Consider the following 19,580-nt stretch of genomic DNA (forward strand, 5'->3'; position numbering starts at 1 on the left):
TAGGATCGACCCCGAGCCCTTAGGATTGAGTTTCCGAACTCAAAACCCCTTCCCGAGGCTCAAAATCCCTTCAAGCATCGTGACCCAAGGCAAAAAAGTCGCAGCCCGCCCCAAGTTAGAGAGCCCAAGGGCTATCCTCTGGACACACGCACCGCAGTGCGCCCCTACATGCGTTGTGACTCAAATGGAGATTCAACACCTCCTTCTCCCTGAATTCATTAGAGCCACGATGCCCCAAGAATAGGGTCACCACTCGACATGAAAACCCAGTTTTCCATTCGTTTCTTCAAGCCAAATCTCACCAAAAACCTATCCAAACATAGCTAAATCCCAAAAACAAAGTTCCCAATCAACTCAGCACTTCAATACTAACAAAATCCAAGCTTAAACTTGGCCAAAACCTCATCAAATCTCCAAATTCATATTGAGTTTTCAAAACTCTAAAACTTAACTAAAACCAGAGAAAACACAGAGAATTAAGGCTAGAAATCAATACCTCTGATGCGCAAAACAATGCTAAGCCTTTCCCCGAGAAATCTTGAGCCTAAGCTAGCTTCGATTCCCTTTAGATTGCAAAAAATTCCCAAGGAAATCAAGAGAGAGAGAGAGAGAGAGATAAACAAGAGGGGGAGAGAGTTAAGAGAGTTTGTTGAGTGTTTGTGCATTTTTTGTTTTGTGAGGCTACTTAGATTTCAAGTAACTCTAAGTAGATCTCGAGGCTCGGGGTACCAAAAGCATCCCCGAGGGTAAAATAGTTAAAATCCCTGAAATTCCCTCCTAATCTCACTAACTCTGGATATATCCTTAAATATCTATTCCCGTTACCCGATATCCCGGTAATGTACTAAATATTCGAAATACCCCTGACTCACCCTGAGTCGAGTATTTGGTCGCATTGTTACCTTCCCGCTAACTTTCTCCCTAGGATCGCCTCGTGCCGAGTAACCCAAATGTATCCACATAATAATGTGATCTTACACATATATCACATATATGCACATATATTCCAAATATACCCGCAGCGAGCCAAATTACGAAAATCTCCCTTCTAACAAGAAACGCACTCACATGCATATTTAATACACCTAAACATTAATATCTAGTCATATTATAATATAACTCACGTAATTGATGCACATATATATCAGATAAACACATATTTCATAATAATTTCCATAATTCTCCATCCTGGGACCCTAATCAAGGCCCTAAGCCTTATTAGGTAATTTGGGACGTTACAATTTCTTTCTAAATACCCATTTCCACCCAATTGGTTTGGACTCGTTTGGATGTTCAAACAATTCCCAAGTGTGGTTTCACATAATTGAATCGACTTCATCATTAATTGCCTCCTTCCAAAAAAGCAGAGCCTCTTGAGGACATTACTTCTTTGAAAGTTTTGGGTTCCTCTTCTATTTGAAGTACTATTGGATGTTTCCAAGTAACTTCCTCATTATCACCTTCAACAAAGTATAGTGTCTCTATTTAAGAACACTTCTCATTTGATCCCAAATATTTGAGCCCTTGGCTCCTTCTATGAAATTGAGGTTGCTCACCAACTATTCTAGGAGTCTCCTCTAGAGGCTCTCTAGTTTGAGTTGGTTCTAACTTGTTGTCATCGCATGACATGTTCTCGAAGAACACAACCTCTCTAGATTCAATTATTACATTAGACTCCAAGTCTAACAATCTATAAGCTTTGCTATATTGGTCATAACCCACAAATGCACATCTTATAGCCCTTGGACCCAACTTGGTCCTTTTAGGATCGATGCTCTTGCAATAAGCAAGACACCCCCACACTTTAAGATAACCAATGTTTGGTTTCTTTCCTTTCCATAACTCATATGGAGAGATATTATTTTTCTTCTTGGGAATACGATTCAAAATATGACAAGCGAATAGCAAGGCTTCACCCCACAAACTAAAATTCAATTTAAAGTGTAATAGCATAGCATTAATCATCTCAATAAATGTTCTATTTTTTCTTTCCACTATACCATTTTGTTGTGGAATATAAGGGGTTGTACATTCATGAATCATTCCATGTTCTTCACAAAACAAGTTAAATTCATTTGAATAATATTCACCGCTACTATCACTTCTAAGCACTTTAATTTTCCTTTCAAGTTGATTTTCAACTTCCGCTTTATAAACCTTAAACACAGCAAATGCTTCATATTTATTCTTAAGAAAATATACATATGTGAACCTAGAGCAATCATCAATGAAAGTAATAAAATATATACTTCCTCCTCTAGTCAACATTCCATTAAGTTCACATAAATCACTATGTATTAAATCTAACAACTTAGAGTTCCTTTCAACACTAGGAAAATTGTTTCTTTACCATTTTAGATTTAACATATAATTCCTAGTTATCATGCTCAACATTAACACAATCAATTAATCCACATTTGATAGCCCTTTAATTGTTCTAAATCTTATATGTGCAAGTCTAGCATGCCACAAATTAATAGAATTTGAGTCAAGCATATAACAACAACAAGAAGAAACTTTATTGTTCACATGGTCAATAGATGTACAAAGTTTGAGCATTGCATCACAAGAATATCTCTTTCCCACAAAAACATTGTCTTCAGATAAAATGAGCTTGCCAGAATCTATCACAAACTTGATTCCCGGCTTGCCAAGTAAATCTCCACTCACAAGGTTTCTTAGAACCTTCTTGCCAGATGTGAAGAACAAATCAATTGTTCCCTTTCCTTCAACCATAGACCTTTTCTCATTGCCCATTTTTATCTCATGCCTTTCCTTTGAAGATTCAAAGGTATTGAAAAGAGTTCTATCATAGATAACATGAACGCTGGCACAAGTATCATACCACCATCCACTCACATTTCCATGAACGACATTAACTTTGCTTAGTGTTGCCACTAACTCATCTTGGTTTGAATTGACTTTGGCCTCATTGTTTTGGTTCCTCTTCTCTAGCAAAGTGGCCATTCTTGCCACACACAAAGCAAGGTCCCCTGGAACTTTTTAATTGTCCCTCATTCTTCTTGGGCCTTAAGGATTTTTTACCCTTGCCCTTGTTCTTACCAATTCTTTTTCCCTTGTTAGGAGAGTTAGCCACCACATTGGCCTTGTAAGTCTCTCCATTGGACTTCTCCTCATTCATATCTCTAGAATGAGATTCCTCCTCAATCCTCAGGTGTTTGAGAATTTCCTCCAAAGAAATCTCTTTATTTCTATGAAGAATTTTCTTCCTATAGTCTCTCCAAGAAGGAGGTAACTTGGCTATAATGGCACCAACAAGGAATTGTTCTGACAATACAATGTTAAGTATTAACAATTTATTCACAATAATTTGCAACTCATGAATTTGAGGGAGAAGAGGTTTATCATCATGAAATTTAAATTCCATATATTGAGTAATAATGAATTTCTTAGAACCTTCTTCTTCTGCTTTGTACTTCTTTTACAAGGCCTTCTAAATCCCCTTGGATTTCTTGGTGTTGGTGTAGAGATCATAGAGCCAATCTAAAAGAGCCAATCTAATTCATCTTCTTCGCACTTCTTCCTTTCTTTGACAAATTCTTGAGTATCATCTTCCTTGGGCTCTTCCAAGGCTTTTAGGTATTTATTTAAGACAGAAAACTTTCAAAGTGGTGAGCAAGAATATAATCTTGTCTTGCCAATTAACAAAGTTAGTCCCATCAAACCTATCCAATCTTACAAAGTCTTGAGTCATGAATTCAATGCCGAAAAGGAGTTAGATTCTTCCATGATATGTTATCTCATATTATAGAGCACTAGAATGTTGGGGGAGAGTGAGATAACACCACCTCAAAAATTAGAATCTACACAAAAATTGGATTGATAGAGACTAAATAAAGATTGAGAAAGAACTTTCAAACCCATATAGATCAATGGTCTTCTTAAACTTTGATGAAGCTTCAAAGCCCGAGGCAAAAACCACCACCTTGAGCAAACCCTTTGAAAAAAGAAAAAAACATAGAACCAAGGCTTTTACACATTGAAAAACCTTGTCCTAATACTTTATTTCCTAGCCACCATGGATGCTTGAGGCCTTTTCTAAGAGGAAATGAGGATTGAGATTTAACAAGCCTTAAACTCTCAAATTCAAGCACTTTCTTTAAGAGTTCTTGGAGAAAACTAGAGATTCTTGGAGCTAGAGAGGGAGAGAGAGATTGGAGAGAGTGATCAAGTCTTCTAAAATACTATTTTGACCCTTATATAGAGTAGGCACTGTCATTGGGTCTAACCAATAAGATTAGACTAGTAAAACACATCAATAAGAGCATTTCATGTAACGTGTACGTACTATAGTAGGCGATACGTTGCCTGCATGCAGGTGATGCATTATCTGTTAGGGTTTCTTGAAACCCTAAGCATCAAGAGATGCTACGCCACTTTGGTGGCGACGCATCGCCACCCTCACTGTTTTTGGACACTTCCAAAGGTCCAAAAATTGCTACAAATTCTAACAAAATTTTGGGGAAACCTGAGACACATCCATGCATCACTTTGGACCCAAAAACACTTTTGTTTTAAAGTGCCTACAATTGAAGCTCAAATTTCACATCTTCACTATGTAAAATTTACTAAGTGTTTATACCTGGCTTGTATTTTAACACTTATCTTAGTAACATCGTTGATGTGATCTACATGGATGAGTGATGTAAGCTCAGTTCGGACGAGTGCGCTAAGCTCCGCATGGACCAATAAAATATTGTTTTCCATCTTCAGGTTCAACCACAACCTGGACCTTAGCTTCTTGGGCAAACCAACCACTACAAGGGTTGTCTCGCTAAAGAGATTAGCGAGGTCGAGGAAGACAACGTTGATGGTTCGAAGAACACCACCATTGAGGTTGCTAACGAGGGTGTCATTTGTGGTAATGCCGCAGGGCAAGGTGTAACGACCCAAATTTCCTAATAAGGCTTAGGGCCTTCATTAGGGGGCCAGGATGGCAAATCTTGGAGTTATATGATTATGTGATATTTATGTGTACCATTATGTGATTATGTGAGTTATATTATAATATGACTAGATATGCATGTTTAGGTTTATTAAATATGCATGTGGGCCCATTTCTATTCAATTGGGCAATTTTCATATTTTGGCCATTTTTGGTATATTTGTCATATATGTGGTATGTGTGTGATACTTCGTTATTATTTGGTTATGCTTGGGTTACTCATCACGAGACGATCCAAGGGAGCAAGCTAGTGGGAAACTCACAATGGGATCCATACTTGACTTGGACTGAGTTAAGGAGTATATTGGTTATTTAGCACATTACCGGGATATTGGGTAATGGGAATAAATATTTGATGATAAATTGGGAGTTAGTGAGATAAGGGGGGAAATTATGGGAATTTTGACTATTTTACCCATGGGGGCGTTTTTGGGACTCTGAGCATTAGGATTTTCTTGAGGTTACTTAAGCTTGAAGTAACCTGTCAGAAACATAAAAAGAATATTCAATCCGTTCTCTCTCTCTCCTGTTCCCTTTTTGACACCAATCAAATTTTTGAAGGAAACTTGAGTTTTAGGACTAGGATTCAGGCAAGGATCGAGGCATAGCGATTTTAGGGAAGATTAGAAGTTTTTTAGTTGGAAGAATTAGTTGGGAAACGACTCAATAGAAGGTAATCAAAGTTTTGAGTTTTTGAGTTTTTAAGCTTGAATTGGATGTTATATTTTGATGAGTTTTTGGATGATTTGAAGCTTGGATTTTAATGGTTTTGGTTAATTAGGATGTTTTGGAACTTTGATTTTGGGATTTGGAGATGTTTGGATAGGTTTTTGGAAGGTTTTTAAGTGAAGAAAACGAAGGATTTTGGCTGGTTCGTGGTTGGGTCGCGACCCTATTCTAGGGTGCCGCGGCCCAGGCTTAATGAAGAGGATGAGGTTGGTTGATGGGTAGGTAGGGCCGCAACGCAAGGTTGGTACACCGTGGCGCAAGGTGCAAGCAGAGAGGTGGTCTGGCTTCTGTCTGGAGGTGGGCCGCGGCTCAGGGTTTGGGGACCGCGGCACTTAAGGGCAGTTTTTCCCAGATTTGGTTTTTAATCGTGGGAACTTAACTCTATGGGCCTGGGATCGATCCTACTACCTAGTTGAGTAGGATTCGATGTCCCGGAGGCTAGGTTTAGGTCTGGAAGTATTTATTTACTCATTTTTATGAGGTTTTATATTATGGTTGTGACTAGGTTATCGCTAGGGGCTTGGAAACAGAATCGTGCTTGTGGCTCGTTTATTGGTAACCTATGCTTGGACCAGAGGTAAGAAAACATCACCCAATATGTGATGCATGTGATGCATAAGATACATATGATTAGGGCATGGCATGAATGATGAATATGAGATGGATCAGAGCTTGAGTCTCTGTAATTGTGCATGATTATGATTATGCTTGTGATTATCGATTAAGCATGTTGAATGCCTTATATCTGGATGTTTGAATGTGCATGGTTATAATTATGCTATTAATTATTGATGAGTCATGTTGAGTGCTCTATATATGGACATTAATTTCATAGTAAATGCATAGCAGCTTTCCTTATCTGTGTATGGTATTGACTTATTAGTCATCAACAGCAATGGTGTCAGTATTGATTGTGAAGCTATGACTTATTAGCCAAGTTCGGCAGTGGTACTAGGCACTGGTAGTATGGTATTAGCTTATGATTCAAGAATGGTATTAGCGTGTTTAACGCAAGACAAAAAGATTAGATCTAATCAACTTAAGCACTATCAACATAAGCATGAACTGCTTGACCAGCCCTAAGTTCTATGAAAACAAAAGCGCTTGTCTAGTCTAAAGGCTAGTTATTTAGAGTCAGGGCTATAAGTTTAGGTGACTGAAATGTCACATGGCTAGGAGGGCATGGAACCTCAGAGATAGACTTATCAGTCATCTATATGGAGATAGACTTATCAGTCATCTAAACAAAGATAGACTTATCAGTCATCTACACAAAGATAGACTTATCAATCATCTACACAGAGATAGACTTATCAGTTATCTACACAGAGATAGACTTATCAGTTATCTACACAGAGATAGACTTATTATTCATCTACTCAGAGATAGACTTATTAGTCATCTACTCAGAGATAGACTTATCAGTCATCTACATAAGGATAGACTTATTAGTCATCTATACAGAGTATGAATTATTAGTCGTCTATTCAAAGAGAGACTTGTTAGTCATCTACCTCAAAGCGAGAGACTTATTAGTTATCCACTCAGAGCGCAGGACTCCACAAACATTTATCTGTACCTGCTTGCATGCATGAGTAGGGTTATTACTGCTAGGCATTCCTATTATGATTTAGTGACATGTTATTACCTGTTTATGAGCATGTTTAAGTTTTCTTGCTGAGCTTCGGCTCACGGGTGCTATGTGGTGCAGGTAAAGGCAAAAGAAACTTGGACCATCATTGAGTTGGAGAGCTTAGCTGACGATGTGTACATATGTGGCTACTTGACCACCACGGCAGAGGGTTTGACGAGGAACTAGGGTTAAACCCTATTTTGCCGCTTAGGTCGGCTGGTTGTAAATCTTTTACTATAATTAACCATTAAAATATATTTTGGGATCCCAATGTATACCGTAAACGTTTTAGTGAAACATTATATCTTTAACCAAAAAAATTTAACCCCAAACCGTTAATCACACTTAATTACACGATTATGGCCAAATGGCTCGGTTATCAAGTTTAGCACTGTTTAAAATGTACAACGTAATAGTCCTTGGGTAGTAGGTTGTTACACAAGGCGTCATACTGGCAAGAGTCCTCCCAACAAGATCACCCCTGTTGTGGACGCCATTGGCGAGGTGGCACCCGGCGAGGGCACCACCAGCGAGAGGGTCGCTAGCGACGCTGACCATCTGGTTGTCACCATGTAGACGTCTGGCGTTCTCCTCACTTTATCCTTCTGACTTTGTACTTTACATTGAACTATGCTCTCTTTTTGTATTAACATTGACCTTATCTATGCCGATTTTGATGTATATATTGATGATGACCTTGTTTACTTTACATAGCCATGTCTGATCTTGTTTAGCAAAAGTTTTTGAATTCTGTCTTTTTGTTGTCGTTTGCTAGCATGCTTCATTCCATATGCACTTTACATGAACTTTGCATTTTTCATTGCTTTGTTCCATACGCACTTTGCATGAATCTTGCAAGAACTTTGCACTTTCGTTGCTTTGCTCCATACGCACTTTACATAAACTTTGCATTTTCACTGCTTTGTTCCATGGGCATGATATCCCTTATGCCCCCAAAGTGACAAGGAGGTCAGGGCACCTGGTCACTTGCAATGCGACTAACCCTCTTATTGACAAATGGACCCGTGAAGGGCACCTCTTGCGCTTGTGATGGCTCTCTTGAATCTCAAGTGTACTGCTTATTTTCCCCGGATGCTATAATGACTCATTTGGAAGGAAAGTTCTTGTGTTCGCTTGGTCGCCTTCAATGGCTCTAATGTTCCCACGACCAGACCTGAGATCTGGTCGCAGCCCCTTAGGTCCTTAATTAATGTCACTTTCTCTTGATCATTTGGCCTGACTCAACGGGTTTCGTCATTCTATATTAAATCTTATAAAGGATTTGGAGAGATCAAGACAATTCTGAGGACGTCTTTTTTTATTCTCCTTGATTGTGGCCATGCCAATCGTGGCCTCGTCGTTCGTGGCCTCATCAATCATGGCCCCATTGTCTGCTTCTTCGATGGCTGCGCCTTTCTTTGGTATCCTCATCTGTGGTCTTACCATCCGATGCCTCGCTATTCATGGCCTTGCCGTTTGTGGCCCCACCAATCATGGCCTCGCTGTTTGTGGCCTTGCCAATCGTGGTCTCGCCAATTGTTTCCTCGCCTTTTCTAGTCTTGTTGTTAGTCCATTAAAAAATATTACTTTCTCTGAGGAGGTTGAAGAATAGGATGCATTTATCCATGGACTTCGAGATGAAGCGGCTGAGAGCAGCGACTCTTTTGGTTAGGCTTTGCACGCCTCTGGTCCTTTACGGGACTCCGAGTGCCTTGATCTTGTCTAGATTTGCTTCAATCCCTGTAGAATTGATGATGTTGTAGGAAATACATATTGAAGAATCTTTATTTATTTTCATGTAATTTACATATTATCAAACAACCATGTAAATTCCTAGAACATGCTCCTATGAAATTGATACAAAACAGAGTTAAGTGTAGAAACTTACATATACGTAGCGGAACTGGAACAACTACTTCCTTCAATCTCTCTAACCCTTGATTCCTTTCTATAGCAGAGTATTATCAAGAGATTGAACTAGATCAGCAACACAGTCTTCCTTACCAAGCCTTTTATCAACCTAGAACTAATGTTGGCTAGTTATCAATACATGAGATAGAGAACCTAGAACTAATTATATCATATTCCTTATATTTACACCAACTCTTTCGGCTTCTTACCTAGATATTTTATAGAGACATACTACATGGACCACATTAGACATTTTTTAAATGTTGTGTCATCTCAAAGTTGTCTCCAAGACACCACTAGAAATATTGAATGGTTGTGAACCTAGTTTAAGTCACTATGGAATTTAGGGGTGTCTTGCTCATGTCCTGAGGAAAAAGGTAGGAAAGCTAGAACAACGAACTGAGGTTTGCTTGTTTGTTGGCTATCCTAAATGTACTTAGGGTGGTCTGTTTTATAGTCCAGTAGACAAGAAAGTGTTTGGCTCTACAAACGCTACTTTTCTAGATAACGACTACATAATGAATTTCAAGCCTTGTAGCAAAATAGTATTAGATGAAAAATTATAAACTATTGTTCCATCCTCATCGACACAAGTCAATGAAAACAAGGTAGATTTAGAAACCACTAATCCAAGTCAAAAAGTTACGGTGTCTCATCGTAGTGGGAGGGTTTCTCGAAACTCAATACCTATGAGACGGTGAAACCCATAACCTAGTTAGGGACCAAGTAACAATGATTTGTTGTCTTTTAAACAGTCAATGGGTATGTCTGAAAGGGATTTTCAAATAGAAGCCAAGTACCAGGAAATTGAGTCTAAGTACTCTAAATTTGTCTAAGATCTTATAGATATGCCATTGGACTTTAGGCATGGGTTGCAAGTGGATCTATAAGAACAAGAGAGAAACTGATGGAAGGGTCGAGACATTTAAGGCTCAACTCATGGCAGAGAGAGAAAGTTTACTTAGAGGAAACTTTTTCTCCAGTATCCATGTTAAAATTCATTTAGGATACTCTTATCCATAGCCATAACCCTTGATTAAGAGATAAGGCAAATGGATATCAAAAAGGAATTTTTAATTGCTATCTTGATGAGACCATAACATGGATCAATCAGAAGGATTTAAAGTAGCTAAACAAGAAAGTCGGCAAGTTGAGTAGGTCAATCTATAGACTTAAACAAGCTTCACGCTCCTAAAACTTAAGGTTTAATGGAACATTAAGACGTGTGGTTTTGAAAAAAATGTAGTTGAGCATTGTGTTTAACCAACTTAAGGAAAAATACATTGTGTTGTTCTTAATCCTTTATGTAGATGATATCTTGCTCATTGGAAAAAATGTCAAGAAATTATCAGACATAAAGAACTGGCTGGAAAAATATTCTAGATATCGTTGTAACAAGTCATGTTCTTGGTATCCAGATCAAGGAAAGAAAGAACTGAATTCTGGCTCTAACTCAAGTGACCTACTTAGGTGAGGTGCTTGGGTGTTAATCTGTAGCAAATTCTGAGAAAGGATGTTTAGCCTCTTGACATGTAGTTTATTTTTCTAAGCAGCAGTCTTCACTAACTCCTCAAGAGAAAGAAAAGATGAAACGAATTCCTTATGCATTTGCAATTAGAAGTCTACTGCATGCTATGTTGTATGTTGTGACTTGATATCTACTATGCAGTGGGAATGGTGAGCAAGTGCCAATGAAACCTTGGAAATGAACAATAGATAGCGGTCAGTATATTAGATGGACTAGAGACTATATGTTAGTCTATTCAGGTGGATCTTTGAACCTGTTAGGCTACACATATTCAAATTTTAGACTAATGTTCATGATAGGAAGTCTACTTCTGAAAAATGTGTTTACTCTTTAGGGGTGGAGCTATGATTTGGAGAAGCGATAGGTTGTTTGCCATCTCAGTAGCTATGATTTTGAGAAACATTAGGCTATCTACCATTTCAGATTCCACCTTGGAGGCTGAGTACATAGCTGTGTCTTTAGCGGCTAAGGAAATAGTCAGACTGAGGAAGTTCTATACGGATATCGGTGTTATTCCAAAAATGGATAAACCGCTCATTTTATCTAGTTACAATAATGAGGCAATAGATGTAACGCCTTACTTCCCTTAAAGTCGTTACCATGTGATTTTAAAAGGTGCCATTAGCTTGCTATTTGAGATATTAGACAAGTATGGTTAATTAAAATGAAAACTCATTTAAATACGATTTTGGTGTAAAAGGTTGGCCATTCCTTTAAATCACAAAAAGGATACATTGGGATCCAAAAATATTGTTTAGAAACATATTTACAACTCAAAAAGTTACTTTATAGTCGACCTAAACGACAAAATCAACATTTATAACCCGCTCCTCAAAAATACTCCAGTCGTGACAGCCAGGTAGGCCAAACATGTGCGCACCGCTCCAGGCCCTCCAACTCATGGTTGATCGATCTTTTCCTTGCCTTTATTTGAACCACAAAGCACCAGTGAGTCAAAACCCAGCAAGAGAACCTCAAAGCACAGCATACAATAAATTATATCAACACATAAATACTTAATCAAAGGCAATAAACAATCTACAAATTGTGATTGGGACACACGATGGCACAACATCGTCACATCATAGCTGTATAACAACACATAAGTAAAAAACATAACACCATAGCAGTATAACAACACATAAGCACAATGGAATAACATCATAGTAGTACAGTAGCACAACAGCGGTCTCCTTCACTCGAGGTGCGCTTTCGGGCACAAGGTTCGCGGTCTTAACCGAACGGGTGTGTATAGCACCCTTAGAGGATCTCGCCCTAGCGGCCTACATTCAACATGCATAATGTCGATTCTGACTCTTGCCGCTCCTGGCTTTTGCCGCTCCTGGCTTTTGCCGCTCCCAGCTCTTGCCGATCCCAGCTCTTGTCGCTTCTAATGCTTTCCGATCGGTCACAATCACATGTATGACATAACAGCTATAAAAACTACACACGGCACTACACACCACGTAGCTCTATGGGCATAAACAATTCTCTTACCTCATGTCCCGAACTGACAATCCAAAGCGATCCTGAGTACGATTCCTAATCCCGAGCCTGAGCGATAAAACCTAGTCACAACACCATATTAAATAGATATCCATCAATCCCTAATCAATTAGAAACTTCAGATTAAAATACTAGCCTTCGGGACCTAAGATTCTACTAAATCGGGTAGTAGAATCCTTCCCGAGCCTTAACATTTGGGTTTCCGAGCTTAAAACCTTCAATTGCTCATTTTTCCTAATTTGAGCTGCAACTCGCTACAAGTTAGATAGCACAGCTCTCTTTGTTGAAGGACACTGGCCATGTCGCGCTATGCCTGCGCCTGGGAAAACTCAAAGGCTTCCCAGGCCTCTTCACACACATGGGCCGCAGCGCCTGAAGAATAGGGCCGCGGCGCGAGCCTCAACACCCATAATTCCTCATGCATTTTATGAACTAACCTCCCTGAAACTAACCAATTTCGAACCTTATACCTAGAATTCAGCCTTGAACTCTTATCCAAGTAACAGTACTGATACAAGTACCCCAAAAACCTAACTAAAACCCCACTTACAACCTAAGCCTAAACACTTAAATTCAAAACCTTAAAACACTGAAAGTAAACCAAGAATTCAGTAAAGGAACTTGTTTTGAATCTTACCTTTGAGATAATTTGACCTAAGTTAGCTCTTTAGCACTTCCAGTTCACAACTTCAATCATCTGCCCCAATCCCTTGAATTCCAAAGGCTTTCCCCCTTGAGTTCAGCAGGAAAAAAAAAAAAAAAACTTCCTCCTTAACCTTGAGAGAGAGAAAAATGTGACTGAGATGAAAGGAAGCTTATGGGAATGTTTTCTAACTTCTGGTTTACTCCACAGAACCCCCAAGGCCTAGCTGTGTCTATCCCATAGAACAAAAGACAAAAATACCCCTAACTTATCCTTACCCCCTTTCTAACACCACCAAGGAAAAAATTATCTTTTTCCATATTCTCGCTAATTCCTCGAGTGTTCATATAAATCCTCATTTTAATCCCAACATGCCCAAATAATCACTAAGTTACTACCCGTTACCTAGTAATCCCAAATACATACGTTGTTCCCATAATACCCTTAGGCTCCCCTGTGCCGGGTACTCTACCCCATTGTGACTATTTCTATAATCTGCTCCCTAGGACCATTGCAGATCACACATCGCAAATATATCACGACAATCTCGTGGCATCAATCACAACACACATATATAATGCATTTATGCCTTCAATAGACTAAAATTACAAATATGCCCCTAATAACCAAATTGGGTCCACATGCATATTTAATTCAGCTAAACATATATTTCTAATCACGTAATCATTTAATTCACATATTAATATAATTAAATCAATTATTTCCCTCTCGACATGCTATTCAAGGCACTAAGCCTTATTAGCAAATTTGGGACGTTAGAATAGCAAATTCAAAAGAACCTTGAAGCCATAAAAGAGCAAAGAATATATAGAGAGAAAGTACCGCATTATCAGAGATGTTTGACGAAGGCGTGATGTGAAGGTGATGAGGATAGTATTGTAAGGAAATCTTTCATATATCCCTTCATAAAGATATAAGAAAATAGCATAATTGTGAACCATGTAGAATGAATGGTTTAGAGAAACATGTCAGATTTGTTTTAAAAGGGCAAGTGGGAGTTTGTTGGGTTTTATGCCCTTATAAAACCATGTCGAACATGTAACGTGATGTTATATTGTCAATAAAAGAAGTAGAAATCATTTAGTTTGAAATTTGTGTTGCTTGCTTGTTTTATTACATGATTATTTGAATAATACAAACATTTATCAAATCATGAACATATAAATAATTACAATTATAGTGACTAGGACACAATGGATTATAATTGTAATTATATGTTCAAAAGAACGAGTCCTAAGATTAAGTCAATGCAGTGGATTTTCACTGATCTAGCAATCTACGATATGATCTACTTACACATTCGGGGTGTGATGTCTTATCCAAGGCATTTACCAAGTAGATAAGATCGAATGTATTTTGTTACATTGGACTATACCGATATTGATTATTGATAAAATAAGTAAATATCGTTATTATCTAATCTAATCATATCACAACGTTGACCATAGGTCAATTCAATCTTAATTCTGAGTGATTAATATTCTTCTAATTGTATCATACAAGTCTTTTGATTTGTTCGTTACCAGCTTACCCTATGAACTAGCTCATACTTGCATATTGGAGATTTGGTAGTATAATTGAGTTGGAGTATTTATCATAGACATAAAATCTATAGCTTTTGTTTAAGAAGTGAAACGATGATTTCCTTATAGCTTGGTTCAAGTGTTAAATGAAATAGTACTCATTTCTATAATTAAGTTTACGAAAATATCATTTACAAGGAGTTCGAAAGGTAAGCTTTAGGTCAACGCCTTGGCCAACATAAAGCAAGGGCCCTTCGAGACCCTCAAGGTCTACATCAAACGCTTCAAGGAGGAAGCAGTGAGAACCAAAAGGGTCGATGATGGCCAGCAATTGATGGCATTACAAGCTGGCATTCGCACAGGGTCCCCACTTTGGGATTATCTCCAACGAAGGGGATGCCAATGACTCAACAACTTCATTTGTCGAGCACAAGAATATATCAGCTGGGAGGATTGGGGAATTCAGAGCATCCGCTGTTTTCCACACTTCAGCTGCGCCCAGCCCCGTGGCTTTGAGAATCTAATATTCCCCTTTTGTTCCTGTCCAACCGAGCTCGAGGAGAGTCCAACCCAGCCAAAGCACTCCACCTTCCGGTTATAGCGTCGTGCCCACTCTTCGATTCAGTATGGCTCCAGCAGGGTACGGGGCAGGGCCCACTATATATAGTGCTTTTCATCGTGCATTCAGTGCTGGAATTGTTGCCCCCTCCCAGCCTATCGAATTTAGTCGAGCTCCCAGCAGCAGTAGACGTGAGGGAAAAGGCAAGGGCCAGAGGCTTAAGGGAAGTGGAGCCGCGCAGACCGAGCAGGGAGTCACATCTAGCGAGAAGTATGTCTCGCAGTATTATGAGTATATCAACTTGGTAGACTCCCGAGAAAATATCTTTGTGGCCACGACACAACACGTTCACTACAGGAAGCCGTAGCCCATCTGGAGAGACAGGGAAAGGCGGGACCCTGGAAAATTTTGCCGTTTCCACAACAACATAGGGCACCACAATAATGAGTGCCGCCAACTCAAGGATGATATTGAGAATCTCATCAAGCTGGGACACCTCCATCAATATGCTAAGGGTGGAGCGCGTCAAGCACAACTTCTCGTGGCAGAACCGGTGGTCCCACCTGTTGCACCACAGGTCCCAGCATTAACTCCTGTAGTTCCCTAAAATCTAGTGGCCCAAGGACCTCCTCCGATGAACGGGTAGGTAGGAACCATCTTAGGAGGGCCACACTTGGGGGTACTTCACGAAGCTCGCAGAACAGGTATGTGCGAGCTTTGAATCACGTTGATGAGGTAATGTCTTTGGCCCAGTTGTCTGCCCAAATGCCACGAATGACTAACCAAGTCATAATATTCTTCGAAGATGATGCTCAGAGAGTGCACTTCCCGCATCATGACCTGTTGGTGATTGAGAGCCAAATTTCCAACAAAATGGTGGCGCGAATCCTAGTAGACAATGGGAGTTTGGTGAACATCCTGTTTAAGTCTGCCCTCAAGAAGGTAGAGCTGACCACGGTAGACATGTCCCCGTGCGCCTCATCATTCTACGGATTCTCGGGAGAGGCCTTCATCCCGATGGAAGAGATAAAGTTCCCTGTGACTTTTGGAGAGGTGCCACGCCAGGCCTTCAAATACTACACCTTTGTGGGGGTGGACTGTTCCTCAAGGTACAACTCCATCTTGGGACGACCTGCACTGGTGGAGTGCAGAGCCGTCACCTCCATCCACCATCTGTGCATGAAGTTCCCCACGGAGGCAGGAATTGATACGGTCTGTGGAGACCAAAAAGAGGTGAGACAATGTTACAATTTCTCCCTCAAAACTCTCGTGATGGTGGTGGTGGAAGGCCCCAAGAAGCCTGAGGCATCAAAAGTACAATTTGTCCAGGAGACTGGGCCCGACAAGTTGGACCCGAGGGTTTAAGAGGAAAGGTCCATTGAACCAATCAAGGAGGTGGATGTAACGCCCTGGGTAACCAAGACCGTTACACTATGTATTTAAAATAGTGCATGACTTGCTAACCAAGTTGTTTGAAGATAAATGTGTTTCTAAGGTCAACTGATAGGTTAGGGTTAAAATATTTTGATCATAAAATGGTTGGCTTTCATTAAAATAAGAGTTTGATACACGAGATCCCAAAAATAATGTTTGCATGTTTATTACCACCCTCAAAAGCTAATACAACTGTAGCCAGCCTAAATGGCAAAATACAAATTTTGGCTCTAATTTCTGTAATTCCCTCGGCCGTGGCAGTCAAGCAGTTGCCGATGTACACACTGCCCCCAAAGCTCTCCAACTCATGGTTGGCCTAGCTTTCCTTTACCTTTACTTACACCACGTAGCACCCGTGAGCCAAGGCTCAGCAAGAAAACCATAATCAAGAAGCATATATGACAACAGAGTATACATAGTAAAGTTTAGATCAATCAGTTCAATTAACATCAGAATACAAGTGCTAAACTAGGCAACAATAATAGTTTAATCAAAACATATAAATCAATCTTAATATAGTTAAATAGGTGTCGACACCCTTAGGCCGAGCCTTCTGGTTATTTAGCTGATCCCGACTCGCTTAGGCCGAGCTACGTTCAGTATGCTTAACATCAGCCCCGAATCCCTTAGGCCGTACCTTCACATCACACATAACAGATATACAGGTTACAAAACACATATGTTCATTTACAGGGGTTCTCAGTCCCATTCACAACTTGGGTGCAGTTTTCTTGCCTCGAGTTTCGAGCGAAGGATGTGGAGCAGTCCTGAGCACGACCCTTAATCCTGAGCCTTAATGGTAACCCTATTCATAAGCGACAATGGATAACTATTAAAATCTAATCCAATTAAATGCTTTGGAATCAAATAATAACCTCCGGGACCTCGAATTCTACTAAATTGGGTAGTAGAATTTGTCACAAGCGCTTAGGTTTAAGTCCCCGAGCCTCCTCGAGCCTAAAAACCAATCTTGGATATGGCTGCCTGGCCGCAACCTGGCCCTAAGGGTCGCGGTGCTCCCCAAGTCAGAGGTGCCTGCCTCTTGTCCTAGAGAGGAGGTGGGCAGCAACTTGCCCCTAGGGTCGCGGTGCGCCCACGAATCAGAAAGCCCCCCATAGCCTTTTGGGGCACGCGAGGCGCGGTGCACCCCCCCTGAATCCAGAAATCCCTGGGTTTCTGCATTTTTCCCCAACTCACAGCCTCAGAATTCAACCTTAAATATATACCCAAGCCAAAACTAGGTCAAGAATTCCCAATATCACCTCAGAAACAACATATATAGCTTAGAATACTAGTTCAATCTTCCTTAAATGCCCAAATTCAGAACCCCCTCAAGTACCCTTCAACGTGATCACAATCAACCAGAAATTCAACAACTTAAAACCTGAAACCTTACCTCAATGATAGCTAAATCCTCAGCTGTTCCTTGCCTACCCCTAGCTTCAATTCTTCAATCCCCAAGCTGCAATTCCCAGGCTTCTCCTTCAGCACTTCAATGCTTTCAAGCACAAGAGAGGGAGAGAGAGAAAATGTTTAAGAGAGAGAGAGAGAGTGAGAAAGAGAGTTTGAGCAGTGTTCCTAGTGATTCTGATTGTTTCCTAGAGTCTCATCTGAGTATACCTTTTAACCAAAAGAGAAAAAAAAACCCCTAAAGACAACTCAGGCCCTTTGTTTCCCTTAAAGAAAAAACGGTCATTTGCCCTATTTCCCGCTAATGCCTCGAGTCGCCCTACAAATTCCCAATTGATCCCGACATGCCCAACTAATTATCAAATACTTACCCATTACTCAATAAATCCTAAATATATATTAAATTTCCCAAAATACCCCTAGGCTCACCCGAGTTGGGTATTAAACCCTGTTGTGACTATTCTGTTAATCCACTCACTAGGATCGCCTCGAGCCGTATAATGCAAATCCACATAATAATGTGGTCCCAACCATTGAACACATATAAACGCATTTATGCCCTCAACAGGCCAAAATCACAAATTTGCCCTTATAAACAAGAACGAGCCCACATGCATATTTAATACTCACGAACATGCATATAAATATATTCATATTATCATATAAATCATGCATGCCACATAGTCACACATTTAATCAATTAATCACACATATATCTGATTATGCCGTTTTGTCACACTAATCAAAGCATTAAACCTTATAAACATTTTTGGCACGTTACAGTGGAGGTAGTTCTTGATACCTCCACCCTCGATAGAAAAATAAAAGTTGGGGGAAGCCTGAAAGAAAAAGTCCAAGAGGCATTGGTAGGCTTCCTTCAAGAGAACCAAGACGTGTTTGCGTGATCACATTTTGAAATGACCAGTATTGATTCGAATGTCATATGCCACACCTTGAATATCGATCCCAGCTTTGCTCTCGTCTAGCAGAAGCAACAGACGTTTGATTAAACTCGGAAAGAGACCCTCAAGGCCAAAGTGGACAAGCTCCTCTCCAACAGATTTATCCAAGAAGCCCAGTACCCTAGGTGGTTGTCCAATCCTATTCTCGTGCCAAATCCAAATGGCAGCTAGAGGACAAGCATTGATTTCTCGGACCTTAACAAGGCTTGTCCGAAGGACTGCTTCCCACTCCCCAAGATAAACCAGATGGTCGCCACCACATCTGGCTACGAGTTGCTGTCATCATGGACGCATACTTGGGATATAACCAAATATCCATGCACGTCGCAGATTAGGAGCACATTAGCTTTCGAACCAACAAGGGTGTCTATTGTTACATCATGATGCCTTTTCGGGCTGAAAAATGTCGGCGCCACCTACCAGAGGTTGGTTAACAAGATGTTCAAGAACCAGTTAGGGCGAAACATGGAGGTTTATATGGACGACATGTTGGTCAAGTCCAGGACCGCCACTGACCATGTGGCCAACTTGACTGAAGTTTTCGCGGTGCTCTGCCGGTTCAGAATGAAATAAACCCCCAAAAGTGCACGTTTGGGGTTGCCTTCGGTAAGTTCCTAGGCTTCATTGTTAGTGCTCGGGGAATTGAGGTGAACCCTGAAAAGATCAAGGCCTTGATCGAGATGCCATCTCCTCGGAAACATAAAGATGTTCAGAGCCTAACGGGAAGGATCATAGCTTTGACCCATTTTGTCTCC

The sequence above is a fragment of the Humulus lupulus genome, chromosome 6 (genome assembly GCF_963169125.1).
Source record: "Humulus lupulus chromosome 6, drHumLupu1.1, whole genome shotgun sequence".
Classification (NCBI taxonomy): Eukaryota; Viridiplantae; Streptophyta; class Magnoliopsida; order Rosales; family Cannabaceae; genus Humulus; species Humulus lupulus.